This window comes from Stenella coeruleoalba, assembly GCF_951394435.1.
Source record: "Stenella coeruleoalba genome assembly, chromosome: 3".
Taxonomy (NCBI): Eukaryota; Metazoa; Chordata; class Mammalia; order Artiodactyla; family Delphinidae; genus Stenella; species Stenella coeruleoalba.
Window position 1 is genome coordinate 140,247,732 of NC_137148.1, and position 23,934 is coordinate 140,271,665.

The 23,934-nt window shown below is 35.8% G+C and overlaps 1 protein-coding gene across 48 annotated transcripts in view; it reads left to right on the plus strand.

Annotated features, from left to right (window-relative positions):
* Nucleotides 1-12,482: 12,482 nt before the first annotated feature.
* The window catches only part of LOC307184329 (teneurin-2-like), a 2,867,364-nt gene continuing 2,855,912 nt past the window's right edge, over nt 12,483-23,934 (plus strand). For all 48 annotated transcript variants that reach the window (XM_079917763.1, XM_079917760.1, XM_079917746.1 and 45 more), the window contains exon 1: nt 12,483-12,902. The gene's annotated coding sequence lies outside the window, so the exon portion shown is untranslated. The remainder of the gene's footprint in view (nt 12,903-23,934) is intronic.

Consider the following 23,934-nt stretch of genomic DNA (forward strand, 5'->3'; position numbering starts at 1 on the left):
TCATTCTATTTATTCAGAGATATATTTTGAAGGAATGGGACAGGATCTGTATTTAGGGTATTGCTTTGAAATTACTTTATTATTAAATTCCTTTAAACTTCTTTAATTACTCTATTTGTATTACTGAGTGTCTACTATGTGTCAGGAATTCTGCTGTGAAAGCTTTTTGCATTGTTTTAATTTTTTTCTTCATGTAGGACTTCTTTTTAAAAGCCTATACAAAAAAAATCATTCTAATTAATTTAGCAGTCTGGTCAATTGTAAAATTGCCAATTTAAGAAATGTAGAATAAATAGAATGATTAAAATAGTGGCTTTGTAAAGATCAGCTTTATCCTTCTACTCTGTCGATATCCTCAGTGCTGCCCTCCTAGACGAACCACTATACAAATTTTGAAAAAGTGTAGTTCTATGATAGTGTAGCTACTTAAGACAATATTTGTGAAATTCCATAGGCAGCTAAGGTGAAAGTAATCAAGCCAAATCACTTTGTCCTCTGGATTAACAAAAACATTTAACAAAGTTAGATGACTTGAGGGTTAGTGTCATTAAACTTATCATTAATATTTTAAAGTATTTTCAGAAGTGCATATTGTATTTGAAAACTTACTGTCTAACCAAATCACTCTCAACAATGAAATGATACAACAACAAAATAAACAGGGATTTGTCTCAACTGATCTCTGTGGTTTCAGAAAATTTTATCAACTTAACATGGATCTTCATCTTCACAGGTCCTCAGGAAAGCCATTCATAAGCCTTTACATGCTGATAAAACCACTTAAGAAACACATTCAAATTATCCTAATATTGAAAGTAAGGAATCAGAGCTGACTAAACTTGACATCAGTTACTTTGGTGACTTTAGAATGAAGTATTAATCAGAACATTTATAAATATTCAGGAAAAAAAGTGATGCTTGTTTGGCAGCCACATGGTTCCACTGAAACTAGTCAATTCAAACTAACATTATTTCTGTTCCTAAATTGTCTACCCAATTTAGAGTGATGAAGAGAATGCAGAGAGAATATCTGAATTTCAGTAAGGCTGTTGTCGATGTTTTCTACCCCACCCATGAATATAAAATGGAGGAATGAGGCTTTAGTGAAGGAAGATGCTAGTACACTGAAGAAACAGAACCTATGTGATGAAACCATAAAGCATCTTTATTTTTACCCCTCACTGGTCCTTTAAACTTATTTAGAGAGGGACAGACCTACAGTGGTCCCTTGGTATCCATAGGGAATTTGTTCCAGGAGAGCAACCCCTTTGTTGGTAGATACCAAAATCCAGGGATGCTCAAGTTCCCCATATAAAATGGTGTAGCCTTTGCATATAACCTATGCACATCCTCCCATATACTTCAAATCATCTCTAGGTTACTTATAATACGTAATACAATGTAAAGCCTATATAAATAGTTGCCAGCATGCAGTAAATTCCAGTTTTGCTTTTTGGAACTTTCTGGAAATTTTTTTCAAATGCTTTCCATCCATGGTTGGTTTAACCCTTGTATTTGGGACCTGCAGATATAGAGGGCCAACTGTACTTGCAGTTCCCTAGTTAAAAACTTGGGCAGCTCCTTGACTTTTCTGAACCCTCTTAGCAGGCACTTTAAGCTGCAAATACAAACTCAGTTCAGAAATTAAATATACATTCATATAATAATAAAAACTTCTCTATTTCATTCAAAGTAGTTGAAATAATCTTTCCTCACACCCCAACAGGACATTCTAGCTGGAAAGCTGAGGAAAGGGACATGGTCCTTCTCTCTTCCACCTCATCTTGCTTAGTGAAGTTTTCTGACACCCTAAAAATCAAAGAAGGGAGAGGAATGATATATCAAAGGGCAGGAAAACTCTTACTTGTCTAGCATATATTAAGATGGTTTCACATTCTTCACATCTCAGAAGGGCTGAAAGATGAGTCCTTCATGAATTTTTCTGTGGCTTCTCTGTAAGTCCACAATGTAAACTTTAATTTGCATTTCCTGGATAATGCATGTTACTCTGGTTGGGCTAAAGCCCACTCAGCCTCTGGTTTCCGGGTTAGCTTTAGGTAGTGCCCTCTACCCAGAATCTCACTGTTGCTCTTCAGCCATTCTTCTTGGAAATGTTTTTATTGTTATAATTAATTTTTTATTGGAGTATAGTTAATTTACAATGTTGTGTTAGTTTCCGCTGTACAGAAAAGTGAATCAGTTATACATATATCCACTGTATTTTAGATTATTTTCCCATATAGGTCATTACAGAGTATTGAGTAGAGTTCCCTGTGCTATACAGTAGGTTCTTATTAGTTATCTATTTTATATATAGTAGTGTGTATGTGTCAGTCCCAATCTCCCAATTTATCCCTCCTCCCCCCGCCCCTTTGGAAATGTTTTTAAATGGCTCCAATCCTGCCTGTCCTGCCTGTCTCATTCCATCTCCCTCTCATTCTCATTCTTTCTGTCTCTGTCTCTCTGTCTCTGTCTCTCTCTCTTTCCAACTGCACATCTGGCCATGGAAAATACGTACACATTTTGTGCTCTGACAAATTATGGGAGTGCAAGTTGGCAAATTCCAGATCAATAGAAAACACTCCTTTGTTTTGCCACCAGCTAGGCAGCCCATTTCCAATCATCTAGATTTCTGAAGCAAAAAAACCTCTGAATTGCTGTGGCTTCCATCAGTTTCAGTCCTGTATAACTAGATTCAGGTATCAATTCCAATGTGGGGTGGGATCCCACACTAATAAGCAGTTCTCAGGATGCCAGGTAGGTGTCCAACAATTCATCTCAATTCTGACACTATCTACCTGGAGATAGCATCAGACTCCACAGGTTAAGTCCTATAAGACTACTCCTCACTGCCACCCTACTTCAGAATCAGTTGCAAGGCCATGTTGTTACCTGTACTTCTGACTGGCTATTAATAAGAGGTTCCTAAGACCCCCTCCTCGGGTTAATTTGCTAGAGTGGCACATTGAATTCAGAAAAATACTTTACTTACTAGAATACTGGTTTATCATAAAAGGATATCACTCAGGTACAACCGGACAGAAGAGATTCACAAGGCAAGATATGTGGGAAGGGGCATCATGCCCGTCTAGGTGCACCTCCTCGTGTTCACCAACCTGGAAGCTCTTCGAACCCAGTTCTTTTGTGTTTTCATGAAGACTTCATTACATATTCATGATTGGTTAAATCATTGGCTGTTGGCAATTTTTTTTCAATGCTGCTATGAACATTGGATTGGGGTGCATGTATCTTTTCAAATTAGTAATTTTGCTTTTTTCAGATATATACACAGGAGTGGAATTGCTGGGTCATATGGTAGTTTTATTTTTCATTTTTTGAGAAAGCTTTATACTGTTTTCCTCAGTGATTGCATCAATTTACATTCCCACCAACAGTATTCAAGGGTTCCCTTTTCTCCACATCCTTGCCAACATTTGTTATTTGTGTTCTATTTGATGATAGCCATTCTGACAGGTGTGAGATGATATCTCATTGTGGGCTATTGGCAATTGATTCAACCTCCAGCCCCTCTCCCCTCCCCAAAGGTTAAGGATGGGACTGAAAGTTCTAACCTTCTAATCACACAGCTGGTTCTCCTGGCATCCAGCCCCATCCTTAGGTGCAGTCCAAAAGTCATCACTGACATAACAAAAGACACCTGTATCACTCTCGACACTTAGGAAATTCCAAGAGTTTTAGGAGCTCTGTGCCAGAAAGCAACGTAGACCAAATACATACTTCTTATTATAAACTGCAATATCATGATAACCTTCCCTCTTTTGATTTGTTTCACATCACTCACCCCTCAATCCCTGTGGGGGTAGAATATACAGCACCATTTTCCCAAAGAAACCCTCCCCAAAGAAATCCTCTTCTATCATCATTTTTTCTCCTTTTTATAACTCATTGTGGCTCAGATATTTTTGAGTTAAATCCTTTGATAATTCCAGACTGTGTAATTTTATATCTACTCTGTCTTTGCGCCTCAGTTGAAATTGCCAATTTGATATCCTGATAGAGTATGTAGTTGTGTAACTATACAACCACACACAGAGTACTAATTAATAGATCCGTTTCTATCTGGAGGTGGTCTCTAATGGCCTGCCATACATAGCTATCCTGTTCAACATTTTGAAATAAATACTGTGGATGAAGATAGTAAAAGCTTGTTTATCAAAGCTTTAAATCCCAAAGTCACACAGGATAGCTGATTTCTGAAACTAATGAGATAAAATTTAATAAAAGCAGGAATTTCGTCATGCATTTAGGTACAATAAACCTCCTTCTCAGGGGTAATAGAAGAGGGGAGATGTCTGGTGGCGGTAAGTCAAGATGGCTGAATCCTAGGCAGCTCCAGCAAAACAGTGTCTACATTCGACAGGCTTCCTTAGGATTATCTCTTGTGTTAAGCTTTTTAAGTTGTAATACAAAGAAATCTTACTCACATGGCTTAAGTAAAAGGGAATTATGTCTGCAATAGCTGAAAAGTCCAAGGATAGGCTTCCATCTCAACTGGGTCTAGGTGGTGTGAGAGATCTGTTTCTTCCTATTTCTCACCTTTTCTCTGCAGTAGACTATTCCTCAGATAAAATACATGTAATATAGCAAGAGAGCTACCCATGACTCCAACATTATATCTGTAGGTTAGCAATGCTGATAGAGAGATTGTTTTCCCTCAGTAGTTGCAATTTCAGTGCCAGGTTAGCTCAGAAAGGCACATCTTAAGCTCATGTGTCCATCTCTGAAGCAATTGCTGTGGCCAATGGTTGGACTCCACTCCATCCATTCCACCTCAATCATTTGAACACAAGGATGACTTAAAAGAGAGCAAGATTGGGTAGTATCCAAAAGGAAGTCTAGATGTTACCAGAAACAGGAGAATGATATTAGGTAGGCAGAAATGAAGCTATATACTGCATCTGGACAGAATTTTTTGAAGAATTTTGATGAACTATAGTGAGTTCAGTGTACTGTAGTGAGAATTAGAAAAGGCCTGTAAACCATATCATGCAAGAAATTAGTGGAAATTATTCATGTTTTGTTTGAGCAAGAGAAGGGTGGGGCAAGGAGTGAGGCAGTAAATGAGAGGGTTTTTTTTCAAACATTATATGAATCAGTATAAAGAGTAGAGACTAGTCTGTCTCTAGAAGGGAAAACTTAAACAAGGCGTCAGAATTTACAGGGAAATTTATTTTTATATTAACTAATTTTATCAAAATGTATGACAGTGTCTATCAATTGAAAATAATATCCTCATAGGCAATATATTTCCTGTCATTTTTAGTACTCAGTGCAATACAAGTATTTAGTTCATGAAGCGTAAGGCCAAGTTTGTAGTAACAAATTCACATTTACTATTCAAAATGGCACAGCATGAAAAAGCAAGAATGACCAATTAACAAAATGTCTAACCTCTCTAGCAGTCAAGGAAATGCTGCTTGAAACAATGACATAGCATTTTCACAACCAAACTGGAAAATGAGCAGGGTCTACAATAATGAGTGTACTCTGTGTTGGCAAAGATGTGAATAAACAGGTTTCCCATATACTAGGAAAATCTGTAAATTTTTACAGCCTTAGGGAATGAGGGATGGGAAGGGGGCAGATATATCAAAAGATTAGCACATACACTGAATCTAGAAATTTCTCTTCTAGAACTCAAAGGAAAAAGAAAATCACTGATGTGCTCAAAAATGAATACATAAAACTGTTTATCAGTGTTATGTAATAACAAAAGAGGAGAAACAATCTACATGTTTAACAAGGGATTGGTTAAATTAAGTATGTTACATCCATAGGCTAGAATATTCCACAGTTAAAAACTGTCAAAAAGATGTATATTTATGGCTATGGGAGATGTTCTGTGGGAGATTATTAGTTAAATGAACAAATTAGATTTTGAATGTGTGTGCACAGAGCAATCAGATTATTATATACTCACACGAGAATAGTAGAATCAATACCGATATGTTATCAATATTTATCTCTTCATGGTGGGTTACATCTGCTCTTGCTCTTTTTTTTTCCCCCAATTAATTAATTATTTATTTATTTTTGGCTGCGCTGGGTCTTCGCCGCTTCTTGTGGGCTCTCTCCAGCTGCGGCGGGCGGGGGCTACTCACTGCGGTGGCTTCTCTTGCTGGGGAGCCCGGGCCCTAGGCACGGAGGCTTCAGTAGTTGTGGTGCTCGGGCTTAGCTGCTCCGCAGCACGTGGTATCCTCTCGGACCAGGGCTCAAACCCACGTCCCCTGCGTTGACAGGTGGACTCCCAACCACTGCACCACCAGGGAAGCCCCTTGCTCTTTTTAATTTGTGCTTTACTGTGTTTTTCAAATGTTCTATAAATGAATATGGATTGCTTTTTCAGACTTAGCTTTAGTGAGGCTAAATTCTCTTTATTTCACAATTTTATAGTTGTATTGTTTTTTTTCCATTTATTCAGAAAACAAAATTCAAGAAGGCAAATGAAATAATGAGCTTTCCTTATGCTATTGGAAATTAATTTGCTAAGCAGAATTTTGAGTGGGATGAACTATTCTCACCCCATTCAGTAGGCATGACTAATGTTTACTTATTATTAGCCTCTCTGTTGTTCTAATTATCTATTTATGGGTCATCATTCACTAATTTGACTTGTGCAGGAGTTTTGAGTGTGGGAGTCTTGGGATGGGTCTGCAAATTAAAATTTAGTATTCTTTAAGAGTCTTAAAAGTTAAAAGCAATCTTTTGCATGTCAAGAATCCTACAGCAATAGAAAAGAAATAGAGGTAGAACATTTTACATTATTTTTCTGTGATATCTAAGAGGAATAAAATACTTATCTTTAAGTCTGACTGCACACACACACACACGCATGCACAGATACATGCACATTTTTGAAAGTTGCAGAATGGAGCAATTTAATAAAAATAAATAGGATGAGGATAGGGGAAAGAAAGAATATGAGGCTTTCATCTGGACTTAAACTGTAAAGTCATCAGTCAAGAGGAATATATTTCTTTATGTGTGTGTTTAGGTATGTGTGTTTATATGTTTGCATACATACATTTATAAATATATTAATATACTTTTTTTCCAAATGTAGACAGTAATTTCAGAGGAAACTGAAACTGATATAGCATAATAGATATGCTACTAATGGCATTTATCCCACTCATAATTCCATCCAGGCAGCCATGTTTTTACCACATAATCCTCATCTTGTGTGCCACACCTAATGGATCTAAGCATGGGTACCACTCCCAAGGAAAGGATAGCTTGCCTGTGACCTATGACAAAGCTATTGTGGATTAGCCCAAATTTATTGGGCCCATCAGATTTTCTTTCTTGGGAATTTGAACTAGAGAGAATGGAAAACATTATGCAGAAAGAGATCTATCTGTAAAGGGGTACTTCATGATGGACTGTGGCAAAATGAAGTTATTATAAAGCAGAAATAATGACTATTATGCAGTGCATATTTATGTCCCCCCCATATTCATATGTTGAAACCCCAACCCTCAATGGAATGATATTAGGAGGTGTAGTCTTTGGGAGGTAATTAGAATTAGATCAGGTCATGAGGGTGGAGCTCCACGATGGGATTAATGTCCTTATAAAAAGAGGAGGCAAGAGATCTCTCCCTTTGTTTTCTGCCATGTAAGGATATAAGGACAAGATGGCTATCTGCAAACTCAGAAGCAGGCCTTCACCAGACATCAGGTCTGCTGGCACATAGATCTTTAACTTCCCAGCCTCCAGAACTATGAGAAATAAATGTCTGACGTTCAAGCCACCCAGTCTCTGGTATTCTGTTATAGCAGCCTGAGCTAAGACAATGACTAAGACAAATCAGCGGAAACTCAAAATAAGTTCACAGATAAGAGAGTAAGAATCAGTCATCTGTAGTGAGAGTCAAAATATTTAGAAAGATACCATGAAGAAAGATAGGTGGGGGAGCTCATCCCTGGAATTACCTCAAATTGGAATGGCATTCAGATTCTTGTTCAGGTGAATGCCCACCATTCTCTTCTTTCCTCTTTCCTTGTCCTATCATTTACCTTAAATTCCTCATTCTTGCAATTAAAAATATTTTTAAACTTACCAGGAGTCAGTGTAAATAAGTGATTAAGAGGAAAAAGATTAAATTAGGGTTCAAATTACAGTTCTGCTGTTTACTAACTGTGTGATCTCCAGCAAGTTACTTAATGGTCAGTGGCTCAGTTTCTCTCTCATTTCTTTTTAAGTCAACTTTATTGAGCTATAATTTGCATAAAATAAAATATACTCATTTTTAGTATGCAGTTAGATGAGTTTGAAGTAGTATATATATATATACATCTCCTTTGTAATCACCACCACAATCAAGACAGAATAGTTCCTCAGTCCTGTTTTGTAGCTGGTGTCTCCTTGTCATCCCATACCTGCAGAAACCCTGGCCTCAGGCAAATATTCATCTTTTTTTCTGTCAGTTACATTGATTTTCATTTTTCCAGCATCGTCCATAAGTGCAATCTTACAGAATCTTACAAATTCATGCGTGTTGCCTCTATTAATAGCATGTTCCTTTTTATAGCTGAGAAGTACACCACTTTTGTATATTTAGTCATGTGTTGACGGAAATTTTTTTTTCCAGTTTATTTTTTGGTTTTTAATAAAAAGCTGCTATGGACTTTTGTGCACAAGTCTTTTTGTGGACATTATTTTGTTTTTCATTTCTTTTTGGTATTATATTGAACAATGGCATTCCTGGATCATGCATGTTTAACTTTACTAGTAGCTGCTAAACAACTCTCTAAAATGGCAGTGTATGAGAGATCCAGTTTATATACATCTTCACCAATACTTAGTAGCATAACATCAGTCCTTTGAATTTTAACCATTCTAGTTGGGGTGTACTAATCTCATTAAGCTTTTATTTTGCATTTCCCTGACAATTAATGACTTTGAGTATTTTTCATGTGCATATTGGCCATTTGTTAAGTATTATTTAACTCTTTGCCCATTCATTTAAAAATCAAATTATTACTCTTGTAATTATCGGGTTGTACAATATGTAAATATTCTGAATATGTCTTTATTAGATCTAAGTGTTAGAAGTATCTTCTCAAACATTGTGACTTATCTTTTCATTTTCTTAATGATAGGGTCATTTTAATGGCAGAAGTTTTTAATTTTGATAAAGTCTAATTATAAAATTTTTATTTCATAATTTCTGCTCTTTGATCCTGTACAAAAATTCTTTGTCTAACCCTGAGATTTTGAAGATGTTCTCTTGTCTTGTTGAAAAGACTATACTTTCACCATTGGATTACCTTGGAAACTTTGTTTAAAATCAGTTGACCATTATGTGCAAAACTATTTCTTAAGTCTCTATTCAGATATTTAATCTTTATATCTATACTTACATTAGTACAACACTGTCTTGCTTCATGTAGCTTTGTTATAAGTCTTCAAATAGGTAATGTTAGTCCCTTAACTCTGTGTTTCTTTCACAAGATTATTTTGGTTATTTTAGATCCCTTGTATTTCCATATGCATTTAAGAATAAGCTTGTTCCTTCCTCAAAAATCCAGCCACAGTTCTAATGGGAAATATGTTCAATCTATGGGTCTATTAGGGACAATTGGCATTTTAACAATATTAAGTCTTCCAGGCAATGCACCTGAAATTAGTCCTTGATTTTTCTCAGCAATGTTTTTTAATTTTCATTGTGCATGTATTGCAATGTTTTGTTAAATTTATTCTTAAGTATGTCTGCTTATAAAGTTTTGGTATCAATTGATGTCATTTTTTCCTTGAATGTTGAATTGACAGGTACAGTCATCTGGGCCTAGAGCGTTTTGTTTTGTTTGTGGGAAGGACTTTTATTGCAAAATCAGTTTCCTTAATTGACATATGAATATTCAGATTTTCCTATTTCTTGTCTTCTGCCAGTTTTGGTTATATATACAATTCTATTTCTTAATTACTAAAATGAGGATACTAATAGTATACCACTCATTAAGCTGCTGTGAAGATTACATGAGTTCATATATTATAAATACTTATAGCAGGATCTGACATAGGGTAAATATACCCGTGGACAACAGTTAGTTATTAAAATACATGAATTATTATGCAATTACGTGAGATCAGAAACACACAGGATAGCCTATTATTCTCGTGAAATCCTGAGATGTAATAATTATAACCAAAAACAACAGTTATTTAAATCTACCGGGCTTGTGACAAGTCCCCAACTCATCAACAAATTGGATTTCTAATAATCCCAATGGAATGTCAAATTAAACTGTTAGAAAAATTAGAAATTAAATTCTTAGATACCATTTCAAATAAATAAATTGAAAGTTTGAAAGTCTGGTATAAGTAGAGCTTTAATATGTCCTTTATATTTCCTATTTTTAATTAAAAAAACAGGAAGGATATTACTGAGCCATGGAGTTTCACACACGATGTTAAGATTCAGGACAACGAACTATAGGAATTATATACTAAATGCTTAATAACAGTACTTGAGTCATATAGAATTGAGAATGCTTTTAGTTACTAACAGAAAAGTATATCAGAGTGGCTTTAAAAACTGTAACATATTGGTGCATATAACAAGAAGTGTAGAGTTACTGCTGGCTTCAGAGTTGACTAATCCAAAAGTTCTTTGATTTCTTCAAATACCCATTTTATTTCTCTTTCTCTTAGTTGTCATATTCACCCTAAAACTGGATCCTAAATCCTTTCTTCCATGCTGAACAATTCTTCTTCCCTTCAGTCCGATTGGGTCAGGGTTAAAAAATATATTATCCTTGAACCAATAACTGCCACCAAGTGAATATACTGCCCTGAATGGCTCAGGCCTCTCTGTTCCTTAACAGTCTCTTGCAAGCATGATGCTATTACCATGATTGGCTTAGAATACACAGGGTCCCCTGCTGGAGATGGAAACAATTCCCTAAATTACACTGCAGCTATCCAATAGGATAAAGGTAGAATAGATGTTGTGGTATCATTTACAATATTCATTGTCCTTTATCCTGCTATGGCAGACACTTATTTCCCCCCATATTCCATTGTTTCCTTCTTCCTTAGTAATACTCAGATTTTTAGAATACTCAGATTTTTAGCCATGTACATGGTCATTTCACATAGATACTCTATTTTTAGAGTGATACTCTATCACATAGATACTCTGACGCTGACATGCAGTCAGCCCTGTTCATATGGTTAATTTCTGGTCGAAGAAATGTCATATGCAATTTTAGGATATGTCCTTAAATAGAGAGCATGTTCTCCTCATACTTCTGTCTTCCTGAAGATTGAGTGGCCACGGCTTGAGTAACCATCTGGACCATGTTGAGGATGACTGAGTAATGAGGAGCCTAGATCCCTGTTGATAATGGAGCTCAAATCTAGCCCTGGATTATTTAGCTCTAGACTTTATTTTCGTGAGGGATAGAAATGAATATATATTTTATTTAGGCCATAATTTATTTCAGGTGTTTTGGCACTTATAGGTAAATCTAATCTTAACTTATACTTAATTGATTTTCTGAAAACTAATGTCTGGGTTATATTATTGTATTGTTAGAAGACTCATCCTAATAGTATTAATTGATTGGGGCCAACATTTGGAGGTATGCAACCCAAAGCTCTATGTCCGTAGTTCAGTAACTTCCTGTAGCTTTTTTAATATGAAAAAAATTCTCTAACTTTCCTTATGCAAACACCTGCAGGTTTTTACCTAATAAATCTTTCCTGAATGCAGCCTCTATGTTAGCTATGTTTATTTATATATTAATACTTGCAAAACCCACAAAACATAAATGATATAATTAGGATCTCTTTCTGTTATCAAACTGAATGATAGCTATAGGAAATCAGTGAATCCCATTTATTTACTCTGTTCATTCCTTTGCACTTATGTTCTTCCAGACTCATTCATCAAGTTCACTTTAGCTTATCTCAGTTTCTATTTTTGGCACCTCTGAGATACTGATGCTTTTTGTTTGTTTGTCTTCTCATCTCCCTCCCCCATCCCTTCCCATTCCGTCCCTCTGGGAATACTCAGACTAGAGAAATCCATCTTCCACTACCATGAAAACATTTATTTGGGGCCAAACAGAGCTGATCTTTATCTTTGTCTTCAAAAGTTATAAAATTCAGTTACTTTGGCAACAACTCAAGGATTAGCTAGGTTCTCCAAGTTTAACATAATAGGAAACTATCTAAGACACTTCTGTTAAAGATGTTCAGCCAGTTAATAACGGAACTTGTATCCACAGAAAACAAGGTCCCCTAGAGGGAAAGCCAAGTCCTAGCCAAACTTTACGATGCACGTTCCTAGGAGGGAGGGTGAGGGGAATGCGGTTCACCTCTCAGCCTGGCTGCCTGCGGAGTTGCAGTGCAGAGTATCATTGCAGCGCTTTTTCAGGGAGTAATGTGCTGCACTGGTTCAGGGCTTTGTCTTTATTCACAACACATTCCTGTGTCTCAGCTGGGGGGGGTGGGGGAGGAATGCACAGTTGCCTGCCAGCCTGTCCTCTTTGACTGTCAGCCGAATAAGCCGAATGGTAACTCTCCATTAGAGAGAGAGAGAGAGGCACATTGAGATACAGAAGAAGAAAAACCACGCAAAAAGGAGGCGGTTGTGGGGGGAGGATGCTCTCCGGCACACTCATATGTTAGGTCTCTGTGCAGAGGCAAAGGCGGAAGGCTGCAGGAGCAGCATCAGCAAGCTTTTGGGCCGTGGTTGTAACTATTGCCCATGAACACTGTCATCAGAATGACTTTGAAGAGGCAATAAATTGCTTATGCATAGAGCACTCCAGCTGTGCTAAAACTGGGAGTGCAAACACTCTCTTGTTTTCTATTTTAGAGACTTGCATCTTTTCCACACTCAACACTATCAAGACACTCTGCTACTACAGGTAAGATGCAGTTAAGATTTGTCTGCTTGTGACATCATTGTAGTTTTACACACTTTAATCATGACTACTTTTTAATATAACGCCTGGTTTATGTTGAAGTGCTTTGTTTTCTTGATTATTAGTCTCCCTTCAAGTAAACAATTTTATTTAATAAAACGTAATTAAATGAAGGAATCACCAAATCTTACCTAAAAGGAATGTATGTGATTGTTTGCATTTCCATGAGCTCTGAGTTCATAGTTGGAACTTGATCTCAAACTGTGATCTGAGATGCAATTCATAGTATATACTATTTCTAAATGTACCAAATTATTCACTTTCTTTTGTAAAAGGCATAATCCCTCCCTGGCTACAGTATTGCGCTGTACATATATGCTTTGTGCTATTTCTTTTTAACTTTAGTAGTTTGGAGGAACCAATGGTGAGGCATATAACTTGCAGAGTTTGATCAAATTATTACAATGTGGGGTAGTTTACTCATTCAGAAACATGTGGTCTGATGGTCTTACCTAGAAGGTGTTATCATAAGAGTATATGTATATAATTAACAGGTAGCACAAACATGTGAAATGTATGTAATTTTAAGAGAAGATGCAAGGACATTGATAATTCATACACTGTATGATATCATTGAGTCTTAAGTTTGTTTTTTTAATTAAAATTTACCTTTGTTTTTATAACTCTGCTCTGTCTTTACCCATCATTATTATTTTTGGTGAGATTAGCTCTTAGGTGAGGTCACTCAGTATTGCTGAGGTTGCTGAGAAAACTGTAACCACAGAAACATATTAAGAACCTGTTAGGAGTCTATAGAGAATATAGGAGTAATACTGTCAACAGGTTTATAAAATTTTGCTCTGCTGAGTGTTGACAAGAGCATCTTGTAGTGTTTAGTTACTTGTAATTTGGATTACATTTTGCTGTCCCATTCAGGGTCCCAGTAACTTGGAAATATAATTACACTGCTCTATGTGATCATAGTTAAAAGTACTAGACAATTTTAATTATAAAGCCATTATTTTACTTGACATTTTAACTTAAATTAACCTCAGTTAATATGTATGTGTTCTGTCCTTGTGTGCCTATAATGTTCTTTCTATTAACTCTATTTTATATAAGAGTTGCTCCTAATCAAATTCTCTCCCATGAAATATTTAAATGCTAGTAATCTGAAATCATTAAAATGACCCTTGGTAGTTAATGGCTTTAACTCTTACATACAATAAAATATGTAGCATAAGATTAAAGCAAATCCTAGAGGAGCACATGTTTAACAGTAAAGTATTGTGAAAATAGAAGTATTTGCATGCAAAAATACATAATTCATTGGAAGACTTGTGATTCTTGTTCCTGTGCATGACTTATTTCATTTTCCAATTTCACTTACAAAAGGTTTAAATCAATGGGGAGTATATATGAAATATTCAATTGACTGAGGATGTGAAAATTAAAGGAGGAAAGAATTATTACTACAGTGGCTTTTTTAGGACTACTGGGAAGTTGGTAACTGGCATGAATGTAAAGAATTCATTTTAGAGTTTCTCCTAGGGTGCAATAAAAAAATCAAGAAAAGTTGATGTGAAATATATGTCAATATGCGAAATTATTCAGAAGAAAAATGTGAATGATGAAAGAGTAGAAAGGAGGTTTATACTCTGTAATGAGTAGAATATTTTCAGTAAACATAGAGTAAACTCAATGGTCTTTCTTTCATGACTGGCAAGAAAATGGCGGTATCAAGAATACCATTTCTCAGGCACAAATGAAATCCCAATGGCCAAAAATCTGGTTGAAAAATAGCTGTTCTTTTTACTTAGTTACCATATTTGAATATACAGTTACTAAAATTGTATCTTGCCCAAAAGATTTCTTGGGATTATAAAGTTAGAAAAGTTACTTACAAGCTATTTAGATTTTTAAAAGTGTATTGATGTTCATATATATTTTTTGATTCAAACAACTTATATGACTTTCTTTCTTTCTAGGGAATACATATAGTCAACAAAATGGTATATGTGCTTTTGTTTTGAAACTTTACAGTATTAGTTTTAAGATTACTTATCCCAAATTATGTTGTCCAGTTATCTCTTTCCCCCAGAAAGAGCCATGTTCTAGATTTCCTTCTGCAATATACTACAGAAATACCATCTTTGTATTTACATACATCAGGGCAATATGCATACTTGCATGATTTATGGACATTCAGTATCATGCTCATTTTGTCTTCATTTCCCCAAACTCTAGTTTTTCCAACTGTGTAAGAACTTTTAAAATGTCTGCTAAGAATAAATTCATAATTAACATGATTTCCAGGGCCTTGTACTTTTAAACTATTTCAGAGAGAAACTTTTTTTTAGTCATAAGGAATATTCATCCTATTAATAATACTTTTAAATAATTATCCCAAAGTTGCCCAAAACGTATTGGTAGGAATATGTCCCTGCTTTCAATTTCTTTATAGTTTCAACTAATTGAGAAAGTTTGGAAAAGTTTCCTTTCAATATCATTTTATGTTGAGCTAGATCACAAGTTGGAAGTTTATCTGGATCTTTAATAATATGAGATAAGATGATATAGTCATTATTACACTTTCTGTGACACTTGTTGTGTTTTAATGTGGTACAGAACATATTAGCTAAGATGGAGCTTGGGTAAGTTAATTTTGAGGTTTGGGCTGATGTAACAACAGTGTAAACAAAAGAGTTTGTGTCCTTGTTATTTGAGAGGAATTTAAACTGTTATCTGCGTGTATATTGCATCAACTATTTATAACTTGTTGAAATAGATTCTGTTTTCATTGATGTGACAATGGTCTACTGAAATAGTCCTTCTTAATTTTCTACAGGAATTTTGTTTTGATACTTCTGGAATATCACATGAGTCTCTCATTTGGAATTATGGACAGTTGCTCTGAAATTACAAAAAAAGAAAAAAGATCATATTTCTAAGCCCTTTTCATGATGACTTCAATATTGATGCATGAATAGAAATAGCTGCAACTAAACAATTCTGAAATAACAAGCAAGAATAAGTAATGAGAGACCTCCAGCTAGTTTTCTGGTTCATTTACTTCACTTAAAAATATTCTTAGACTGTGGTGTGGATACTGGAAATCAAAGCTTACTGATCTCAGAGACCTAGTAGAACTGGCAAGTAGCAGCTTCTTCCTGCTACCCAGAGGCACAAGTTAATGCTGACCCTTAGGAAGAATGTTTTGGATTGAAATAGTTGTTGTATATTAAGTTATCTAAATGTAAAATATGAGTCTGTCCAAAGAAGAATAATCATAATTGTAAAATGCTGATTGGCTGTTTTGAAGTCAATTGCAGTCTACATTTTAAAGGTCATATTATAGAAGTCTGAAATAGTCATAAACATCCAAGATCCAAAAAATGTGACCTTTGTATTCTTTTTCCCAAATAAGTAATAATATTTCTATGCACATATCACACAACCATCTTTAAAAATATAGTAACAGGTGTGCCTTGATTCAAAGAGTGCCGTACAGGACAACTTGTTCATTCAATAAGATGCTAAATTGCAAAGTTTATTGTTAGCTTTAAAATATTTTTTTCCAAAAGAAGTAGTTAAAACAGTTTTTAAAGAACAAGCTTATTTTAAAATATCCAAGCCCATTAATTTTATTTAAAAATTGTTTTATATACACATCTTTAGAAACCTAACCCCCAGGCAAAGTAAGGTAGATTTGCAACCACAAGTACATGAGTATATGTGTGAATTTACAAATGGAAACAATCCTAATTTTAAAACAGAGTGCTCCTTCATTTACTTTCCTAAAACCATGTGCGTGCAAAATGACAAAACTGTCTCAGTTTATACAATCATTTGCATAAGAGCAGTATATATAACAAGGTAAATGAACTTGCATATAAAGGTTAAATTGTTAGTTTTGTAGTGTGTGAAAGTCGGAGATTAAAGAGTTTTCCTTACATGAACTTTCTTTAACAGATTAAAGGGTTTCTGACATTTCAGGAAAGTTCTGCTCAAATTAGATCCCAGTGTTTTCTTTAATCTGCACAGGCAAATATTACAGGCTTTAAGGTTACTCTAAGAAGGTTACAGATTCCAATTAATTAGTTTCTGCTGATAGATACACACATAGTAAATATAAACCATAGGGTTCCGATGGAGAAATTAATTCAATTTCTACAAGAAAAGACTGGGATCAATATTCTCTTTTATGTATTTGTGAGAAAACATACTACCCATTAGGCAATTATTTAATGAAGGCAAAGTTCTAGTTGTGATTAAAAGAGATTGTATTAGCACTTCAAAAGACAGTATGTAGCTTAATCTTTGTTTAATAAACACAAAATATGACTTAGGGTTCTTGAAAATTGATATTTTCCCAAAGATCCTTTTATGTTTTTGGAATGCAAATGATCATTGTTTTTCACAGAAAATATTATAAAAATAGATTAATTGTCATGTAATTCAATTTGTTATTATTTTGTTCAAACAGTAACCAGAACATTTAGTTGTGTGAAATAAGGAAAGAGGTGTGACAAGCAAGTAAAACTACTTCAGTTCAGAGTATCATTTTACACCTCTATATGTTATGAGTTCCCAAATCATATTTGCAGAATATATTTCCCATCATCTGCAACATCTATAGAATGTCATCACCCTATGTTCCTTTTTTAAAACCTAGGTCTTCTAAATGATGCTTTATTTCCAACTGAAAACATGTGGTAAATCCAGATGTTGAAACACAATCACTCCCCAAAGGCTTACAGTTACAGGTTGGTTCAAGTATGGTTATGTATAAATATACACATCAGATCCCTAATTTATAATTAGAACACAGGCTGTGAAGTGCATAAAAATTGTTAAGAGGCCACAGTTGGCTGTGTAAATTCCTTGTTTAAATGAAAATTCACTTTCTGCCACCTCAGTGTACCACATCTGATAGAGTCAGTGAATTCTTACAGAAGTGTTTGTATATGTAAAAGAATAGATAATAGATATGACAATATTATCTGTGTGAGAAATACGATTTGCCTGACCACCCTGCTTTAAATAAATTTGGAGTGGCATCATTGGTCCAGTAGGGAAATTCTAGGGTTCAAATAGTTTAAAATCATTCATTCCTCTAGTCATTTACAGTGATTAAGGCATAAAGAAAGAAATTGATTATAGGAATAATAACTTAATTGTTTTGATTTCCTAACAGTTTATTCAAACCTCAAACTAACAGGAAGAAAATCAGAAAGAGAACTCCTTTCCCTAAGGAAAGCTAACATTTGCTAACTAAGGATATTTATGATGCTTTGCTGGCTAATTTATCCAGACAGATAAAACAAAAGCAGTGGTACATGATGGAACAATAGTGAAAAGAGCAGACAGATTTATGAACCACGGTGACTCTTCTGGGACCCCCCCCATAATTGAATTTTTTAAACTTATGCATTTTATTGCTTTATATTTTCCTTTTCCTATCTATCCTTTTGGTAGTCACATTTCCAAGAGTCTGAACAAGGGTATGAAAGCCATCTTCAGCATTTTCTTAGTTCAAAATTTATTATGCATGTTGTAATCAGATCTCCCAAACCACTCAATAACTTTCCCTCTAGTCAAAGCACTGTCACCAAGCCAAAACTGTAAGGTTGAAATGAGTAAGAGAAACTCTGCTATCAATGATTGGTGCATGGTGTTAGTTTCCACCTGTGCGGTAAAGGAAATAGACTCTGCTTGGATGAGGGCCATGTTATAAGAAGGAAAGTCTTACAATCTAAGTCCCCCGTGTTAAATCCATCTTGGAGCAATCTTGGGCCTACTGCTTAAATTAATGGAGACCAGGCCTTACAAAGATGGGGAAAAATAATTTGAGTCCACTGCAAAATTCCATATAAGGCTTGAAGCATGTGGCTAATATAAGAGATACAAATAGTCTTCCTTATTTCTAATAGAATGGGGCAAGGGAAAAGAAGAAGACAAACAGATTTAATTAACTGCTCCCATTTTCTAAACATCAGGAGTGAAGTGCCTCCTTGGTCAACTTGTAATTAGAGAAATATTGCCTGATCAAAGGGAACTTTTAGAATAACTAATAATTAGTACTACTACTGTTTCTGATGTTGCTGCTACTAATACAGTTAGAATATTTTACCATATGCAATTCTAGACATTTTATATGCATTATCCAATTACAAAAACCATATAAAATCAAAATTAGTAACCCTGTATAAAAATGACAAAATAGACTTGTTTAGGCTAAATATTTTGTTCAAGGACTTAGAACTGAAAGACAGTTCTGTGTGTTCTCTAAAACCTATAATCACTAAGATTTGATATTTACTATTCTAGGAATCTGCATACTAATTAATGGGAATTAACAAGAGACAAAATAGCCAGTAGAAAAACAGAAAGGGAGCAGCCATAATACAAAACTTAAAGGGTTTTAAAAACTAAGCTATGAAGCTTAAAGGGTTTTAAAAATCAACTTCGGTAATCCATCCTTGCTAGTAACTATACCCATTTGTCTCTTTTTTATATATTTATTTTACAAGTCTGAAATATATGCTTCCTAAAAATGCTAAAACTGCTAAAATTGCTAAAATTGAACCAATTTCAATTTTCTTTTTCATTCCAAGAATTTATAAAGTAGTTGTTTTCAACTAAATTGTCTAAATCATGGGCGTGTCAAAACATCAACGTTGGGCTTCCCTGGTGGCGCAGTGGTTGAGAGTCCACCTGCTGATGCAGGGGACATGGGTTCGTGCCCCGGTCCAGGAGGATCCCACATGCCGCGGAGCGGCTGAGCCCTTGAGCCATGGCCGCTGAGCCTGCGTGTCCGGAGCCTGTGCTCCGCAACGAGAGAGGCCACAGCAGTGAGAGGCCAGCATACTGCAAAAAAACAAACATCGTTATGTCCTGTCATAGAAATGCAAATAGGTCCTCCTTATTGCAGCTTAGTGCCTCTAGCCAAAAACAATGGATCTGCTTGGTATATTTAAGTCAGGCTGGCTCATTGGCCAAAGAGTTCCCTCAAACATTCTTAAAATTTTAAAACTAGCACCATCTGTGCAATGTAAATTGCAACAATTTATTTGTTACATTTTTCAATCTGGGTCAAAGTAACCTAGTCTATGCCAGTCTTTATCTCAGATATTCCACTTGAATCCCTTTGGATATCAAGTATGCAGATAGATTGTTACAAATCATTAGCTGAATCACCTCAATTCATTTCATGAAGTCATTTTTTTTAAAAATCGTAGATGAGATAGAATCAGTAAAGATACTTTAAACACTTAAACTACAGTGTACATCTGCATTGTGGTTGTATTTACAACAAATTTTATGATGTGTTTTCATGGGAGAGTCTCCAAACACATGCCTAATTAGTTCCCTAACTTAAATCTTAAAATCTGTAGATCACTGTACTTAAAATAAGGAAGATCAAGCCTTACAAGCCTTCATTCCACTTAGCCTTTCCCCAGTCTTTATTCTAGAAACACTTGTGTGTGTGTGTGTGTGTGTGTGTGTGTGTGTGTGTGTAGTTTAGATAAATAGGTAGATAGATAAACAGATACACAAATGTCTCCACACAGAAACTCTAAGATTTACTGATTTGCTTGCTTGGAATGAAGTTTAAAGTGTCTCAGAAATACCTACATTTGGCAAAATTCAGATTTGTCTACATCTAGCAAAATTCAAAATATTAAGAGGAAGAATTATAAAAAGTCATAAAGAAGAGTTATGACTTAAAAGTAATTCCAAAATTTCTTAGATTTGCTGAAACTACACTCAAGAGTGAATCAATATCCTAGAACAGTAAGAGATACCCTTGCACTAAATTGGCTTTTATCCTATCGTGCAATAGTTACCTGCATGTTTCAGGGATTTTCAAGATTTAGTCTTCAATTGTGCATATTTAGGTTCCTTTTTGTTTTCTTTTTTTGTGTGTGTGAGTAAGGTTATTATAGTTCTGCCCTTCCTGATCATTATTATCAGAGCTCTTTGATTGTAAGAATGTTTGGAGGGTATGTAGGCTGGTTGAGTAAATTACCACCTAGCATCTACACTTTCAATGACAAAACTAGATGAAACATTACTTACTACCTCCAAGCATTCGATGCCGTTTTGACAAGGTGACAGTAGCCACAATTCTCAGCTGTCATTTTGTTAGGAAACAGGAACCAGTTAGTTACCTATAGATTTCCCACACCATAAATTTGGTTTTCAAGACAAGCATGGAGGCAAGCAGTTGGAGCTGAGGTCCTGCCCAAATTCATCCAGCATGCTGATCAAGGATATAGTAACAGCATTTGGCTAAGGTTCATGTATGTACAGGAATCAGTTGAATGTTGGCTTAAAATGTTGGTTTAGAAATCAATGATGGGCTTCCCTGGTGGCGCGTGGTTGAGAGTCCGCCTGCCGATGCGGGGGACACGGGTTCGTGCCCTGGTCCGGGAAGATCCCACGTGCCACAGAGCAGCTAGGCCCGTAAGCCATGGCCGCTGAGCCTGTGTTCCACAACAGGAGAGGCCACAACAGTGAGAGGCCCGCGTACCCCCCCAAAAAAAAAAAAAAAGATAAAATAATAAAACAGACAAAGCAGTTTTGGATTATAATGCAAAGTATAAATGAATATCCATAATTCCATTTTGATATAAAAAATGTTTGAAAAAATACATAAATGAGAGAATAGACAAATCTGCCATACAGAAGAATACCAAATAATTTATGTAAATACTCTGCCTCAAGGAGGGGGAGCATATAATTCTCTACTACTTAAGTTGGGCGCTGATGGTGACTTTGTTCCATGGAGTGCAGTAGGGAAGGGGATGAGGGGAAGAGGAATTCTATAGTAGAGAAACTTGACACACACTACCTCAGCCAGGTGGTCAAAGTTGACATCAATAGTGTGTCAAGTAAAAGCAAAAACAGACTTAGATAAGGAGAAAGTTTATTCAAAAAGACTTAAAATAGGAGGACACTCCAATCCCAGAAATCTGCAAGTAACTCAGATTTAAACAGTAAAAGGCTTTTCTTTTATAGAGTAAGGAAGGGTAGGCAGTAAGTAGGGGGAAGTTGGGTGTCATGAGCTGAATTTTGTTCTCTCTTTCCTCAAGTTTATATGTTGAAGCCCTCACCCCCAGGACCTCAAAATGTGAATGCTTTTGGAGACAAGGCCTTTAAAGAGGTAATTAAGGTTAAATGAGGTCAAATGTATGGGGCCTTAGTGAAATCTGACTAGTATCCTTACAAGAAGAGGAAATCTGCACACACTAAGAATACCAGGGATGAATGCACCCAGAGGAAAGAGCATGTGAGGACATAGTGAGAAGTGCAGCCATCTGCAAGCCAAGGAAAGAAGTCTCAGAAGAAACCAAACCTGCCAACACCTTGATCTTTGGCTTCTAGCTTCCAGAACTGTGAAAAAATTAATTTCTACTGTTTAAGTTACCCAGACTGTGGTATTTTGTTATGGGAGCCGGAGCAATCTAATACATTATTCAAACTAGGAGGAATAACAACCAGTGTGGTTTGATACAGTATGTGTCTCACTGTGCTTATCCAATTTTCAGAAAAAAGATAAAGGGGGCATGTTCTGCATTTTAGTGTTGGCTTAGGCTTGTGGGCAAGCAAAGTTCAGGGCTCTGTGGAGAGGAGAGAAACCTGACAAAAGTCTGATTAAGACAAAGCAGAAGGTAAGGAATGGGCAATTGTGACTGCTTGGTCAAGTGATAAGTCATGTTGATAGTGTGTACCCTTGATAGGATGTGATGAGAATGGCACTTCAGATTTGTTGTCTCTCTCCCCAGAACCCAGAACCTCAGTATAATCATGAAAAAAATCAGACAAATCTCAGCTGAGAATATTCTGCAAAATAACTGACCAGTATTTTTTAAAACTGTCAAGGTTATAAAAAACAAGAAAAGGCTCAGAAGCTATCATAGTCAAGAAGAGCCTAAGGAGACATGACTATTAAATGAAATGCAGTATCTAAGAATCCTGGAACGGAAAAAAAGACATTAGGTAAAAACTAAGGAATCCTGAGTAAAATATGGACTGTAATTAATAGTAATGTATTGATATTTGTTCATTAACTATGACGAATGAACCATAGTATTGTGAGCTATTAGTAAGAGGTAAAACTGGGTGTGGGGTGTATGGGAATTCTGTGTACTCTGTTCACAGTGTTTTTGGAAATCTAAATCTATTCTAAAGTAAAAAGTTTACTGAAAACAAATAGCGATAAATAAAAACAAAGAATCTCAATAGTAGTCCATTTCAGACAACAAGGTAGCACAAATACATCACTAAGAAGTTTAAATAAGCCTTGAAATACTGCCCAATTATAAAACATGATCCAACTACCACTTTAGAGGATTGTGGCTTTGGTGGAAAGTTAAATTATTTTTGCATTTACCAAATTCTACAAAAGTAAAATTCATTTGCTTTATGCAAGGTGCCAGTCAATGCAGAGATTAGGATACTAACTCACGTGCATTTACTTCTAGAACATATTTCCCCCTACGTCTCCAAACATTTGATCTGGATGGAATCACTCCTATAGCCAGGCCTTCACAGATTATCCTCAACCCCATGATTTTCAGGGCCTTTCTTTTGGGGTAAGATCCCTTATTGCCATGAGTGTTATCACCCTCCTCGTGTACCTTACTAATTGACTCATGTTATTCTACTAATTTAGACAGTTATTTTTGCATTCTTAAAGTATATATGTGACCAAGTAAAGGGCTCACTGCCCAACACTCACAGAGGCCAATACTATAGCACTGGATTTGAGAAAAGAAAAGCTTTACTATGAGGTCAGCCAGCAAGGAGACAGGAGGCAAGGCTCCAATCTGTGTCTCCACCTGGAGTTCAGTCAGACTTTTGAATCAGGGGAGGGCGGCTGGTATGCGGAAGTGCTGGTGGGGCAGGTTTCCACTGGAGGGCTCTGGAACTTGGTCATATATGGTAAGGTCTGGCAAAGGGGCTTTAGCACTGGATCTTCGTGCACAACAGACCCTTCACTTCCGAAAGGGTTCAGCGTTCAGGTTCT